Raw genomic sequence first — 4,636 nt, 5'->3', positions numbered from 1 at the left:
TTGGGCTGATTCTGGTCAAAATTTGAAAGAAATTAGAACCCAAGGACCAATGTGTAAATTGCGCTGAGATGCAGGGGTTCAATTACAATTTACCCAAGGACTGGACTGAAAATGCCAAAACAGAAAGGACCAAAACGCAAATGGACATTAGCAATCAAACGGCGTCGTTTGAAGTAGCGCTGTTCATCTTCTTCGCTGGAACCGTTGCTGGAGTAAAGGCTGGAAGCCGTTTCAAAATGCTTGGCATTCTCTGGCTATAAAGCCAGAGAAGATGAGAGAGCGGGGGGGGACAAAAAGGGGGGAGCAGAAGGGAGAGAAGAAAAAGCCATGCACGGCAGGGAATGAAAACAGAGAAATAAACCCAGAAAAGAGGGAGACAAAAAAAGAAGAAAAAAACCAGGAAAAAACTGAAGAAGAAAACGTGACAGAAGCGGAGAGCCATTGGCCGGCCAACGCAGGATCGCCAACCTCGTCCTCAGGTGCGCCACCCCTTCTCCCTCTGAACAGACGAACACAAAGAAAACGAAAGGTGAACAAACACGGACGAAGAAGAAAAAACAGAGGACCGAAACCAGTAGAGAGAGAGAGAGGGAAACAAACCCGAAACGAGACCGACACAAAGAAACCGGGGAACTCCTAAGTTTTTTTTTAACCCCCTACCAGAAGTGAACCTTTCCCTCACCAGTACCGGCCTAAAACAACGAAAGCCAAAGCGGACCAAGAGAGAGCAGAGGGAGTTTAAAAAACAGAGCACGAGGAGCGCCTCACAGACGAACAAAGAAGAAGCAGAGGGCAGGAAATCAGAGGTAGAAAGAGGGTTTCTGGTTTCCTATCAACGGACGCCACCACTGATCTGCGACCAAGGCGCTAACACTCCGGCGAAGAAACCTGCAGCAAGTAAGCTTCCCCTGTCTCTTCGTTTTCATTTCTTAAGTTTAGCACTGTGCGAAGGTAATTAATTACCTTCACACAGTGCCATGCACGCATGAAACTAGTTCATGCGTGCTGTGGCCCAGCCGGGTCACTGGCTTGGGCCAGTGACCGGGCTGGGCTGGCTGGGCCAAGCCCAGCCCATGTAGGCTGCGCTAGGCCCAGCCCAAAAAATAAAAAAATAGAAAAAATAGAAAAATAAAAAAGCAGAAAAATAAAAAATGAAAAAAATAAAAAATGTGCATGCATGAATAAAAATAATGTAGATTTATTGGTTTATTCATTGACGCCAGAGTCAGGAATAAAAATACCGGTTTAAATTTATATTATTTTTATTCGTTGTATTTTATTTTATTTAGCTAGAAAAATAAAAAATGTGTGCATGCATAAAAAATAAATTTATTTTTCATTTATTTACTGACTAGCGCTAGAGTAAGGAATAAAAAAATATTGATCTAATTTTATTTTTCATAGCTATGAATTTTTACTAACGCCAGAGTTGGAATTATTCGAGCTCAAATATTCACTGGCGCCAGAGTCAGGAATATTATAAACAAATCATCACAACATAAATTAATAAATATTTAGCAATTTAAGACAAAACCAACAATGCAGTCTGCCTTAGGCAGAACGTTTAAGGGGTGATAATATCTTTCCTTTTACGTAACCAATCCCGAGTCATAGAATCTCTGTTGACCAGTTAGGGTTCCTAGTGACCATAATACTAGGTGGCGACTCCTCAAACAAGACATTTTTTTCTAAAAGAACCGGATGCCAGAATCTGTTCTTTTTCCATAAATAATTCGAGAGAATATTAATTTTTTTAGGGCCGCCGCGATGTCGGGTGCGACAGAATGGCGACTCCACTGGGGATTTAGGATTAAGCTTTGTCTTTTGTCTTATTATTGCTATTTTTTTTTGTTGTGTTTATTTGTTTATTCTTCTTGCATTTATTGCTTTAGCATGCATCCTTATTTTTGTTGTCATGCATCACTTTGAGAGCACACACTTTACAACCTAGGATAAGTGGGAAAGTAACGGTACCTCAATGGCTTTAGCCTGGGTAAGACTCGTGAAACCATCCAACTCTCGCTTGATTGTTTACTTGGAAGTGGTTGATATGCCAAACTGATATTACTCAGGGCCTCTATCTTCACACTACTTGTAAGCCTCATATCGACCTTTCATGGACGATCACTGAGCATACGAGAGACCCTTTGAAACTAGATAATGACCAACCCCTTGATGCACTTAGCAATTAGGATCTTCCAATTAGGTTGTCACCCCGTGAAGGGCAAGTTCGTATTTCATACGCATTTTTTATTTTTATTTTTATTATTTTTTATTTATGCTTTAGCATTTTTGCATAATTGCATGATTTACATTTAGCAGGTTGAAATATAGGTCCCCCATTGAAACTCATTTATAACACTCGTTCGAGAATAAGACAAATGGAAAATGAAGAAAGAGCCCAGTTGGAAGCCCAACATAAAAAGAGGTGGATAATCTTAAGGAAGAAGTCGCAAGGCTTACTAGTCTACTTGAGCAGGCCTTGAAAGATAAATCCGGAAAAGCAACACTTATAGCTCAGCCTGAAGATATGCATGTAACTCATTTCGATCCACAGAATTTGGGGGCAAATAGGGAGTCATCTGAATTTCAACAAGCTATGCATTTCCAGCCAGTATACCCCGCAAGAATTTCGTCTACCATTGATTCTACTGAGAAAGAATCTCAAAAGGGCAAGATGGTGAAAGAAGAGGATTGGGAAAAATAGACTACCCTAGAGAAGAGGATAAGGGCAGTTGAGGGAAACCATTTGTGTGACCTGGTGAAAGCTGTCAATATGTGTTTGGTGCCCAACGTTGTCATTCCCAAAAAGTTTAGAGTGCCAGAATTTGTCAAATATACGGGAACTCAATGCCCTATGACTCATCTCAAAGCATACTGCAACAAAATGGCTGAGGTGGTTGATGATGAGAAACTGCTGATTCATTTTTTTCAAGACAGCTTGAGTGACGCTGCCCTCACTTGGTATATGCGGTTGGACAATACCAAGGTTAAAAAATGGAAGGACTTAGTTGATGCCTTCATGAGGCAATATAAGTTCAATATAGACGTGGGTCCTGATCGGTTAAGCTTGCAAGCTATGGAGAAGAACAACAAGGAATCCATAAGAGAATATGCCCGGAGATGGAGCGAGGTAGCTGCACAAGTTAATCCTCCCATGTTGGAAAAAGAGATGATTAGTTTATTTTCCAATACATTTAAAGCTATGTACTTTGAATACTTGGTTAGAAGCTCTGCACAACATTTCACTGACCTGGTTATTATAGCTGAGAGGATTAAACAAGCCATTGGGTTAGGTAAGATTGCTAACCCGACTAAGAAGAACGGTTTCACTGAACGTGGTTGCTAAGACACTTATCGTTCCTATAGCTAATTCCTTCACACCGACTCCCAAAAATCAACTATTTTGAAGATAAAGCTATGATGATAATAGGTCGAGAATGGTCTACATGTGACTGAAACTAAGTGTTGAAGAGATGCCCTTTGTCAATGAGAATGAATGATTGAAAGATTCCTGAAAATTCCAATGAAAGATCGCTAAATGTTTAGCCCTTTTATGTGTTATCATGCCAATATTCATGTTGGCATAAGTTCTTTGTTGTTAAACTTCTTTTCCAAAGCTTCAATGAAATAATGAGTTTCTCATTCAATTGTGTTTGCGACCAATCATTATTTATCTTCTTAAGAGAGTTTTCTTATAAGGACTCACGAATACACCTTTGAAGCCTCGCGTGATCTCATAGACGCAATTCATCTCTTGTACCAAAATCCATTTCCCTATTGGAGTTTTGAAAAATTGATCTGGTATTTTGATTTCAAAAATAATTTAATGTTCTTTCAAAAATGATATTTTTAACATTTTACTTGTAGAATGACAATTGAATCAAGCAACTCCATCATTGAGGTGACTAAATTATAAACCAAAAAAATAGAAGAAAAAGAAAAAAGAAAAAAGAAAAAAGAAATGAATAAACACCCTTACCCTATGACTCTTGAATCATATGTTTTTAAATGTATGAATAATGGTATGTAGTGAACTCTTAACTCATGACTCATGAAATGCATCTTTGCAAAGACCAAACCATCATACTGGATGAGGTCAAAGTTTATTGATCTTAACTGCTTGCGCTTGAAATGAGGAAAGGCCATCTTTGTTATTCCTTTCACGTTCTGAAATAAGTACATCCCTTGCGATCCTTTTTTGAGCCTGGATAATTTTTCTTTCATGAAAAAATCCCAACTAGGATCACACCCCACAATAGGGGGCAAGAGAAAATTTCAATGAGAAAAAAGAAAAAGCTGCAAGAAAGCCAAAAAGGCATAAGAGCTCAAGAAACTCAAATGCTAGGGGGCATGCCCAAATCACTAGAAAAAGTGACATCCAAGATAAAGTGAGTATGTCTTAGCAAGCAAAGAAAAAGAGAAGAAGCAACAAATCAAAGAAGAGCAGCAAAAGAAAATGTGAATGACATCAAGAGTCAAACTGTTGATAGTGATCCTCAGTCTTTGAAACCCTGAAATACTCTTTGAGCCTTATGAATCCTTTTCTTTCATAGCCAAGAACCATAGCCTATGTTACGTGCCTGTAGAAGTCCTTTCTAATCAAGCATTCAAGCGACCTAGAACAATAAACAAT

The sequence above is a fragment of the Populus alba genome, chromosome 1 (genome assembly GCF_005239225.2).
Source record: "Populus alba chromosome 1, ASM523922v2, whole genome shotgun sequence".
NCBI classification, from domain to species: domain Eukaryota; kingdom Viridiplantae; phylum Streptophyta; class Magnoliopsida; order Malpighiales; family Salicaceae; genus Populus; species Populus alba.
This window is presented reverse-complemented; position numbering follows the sequence as displayed.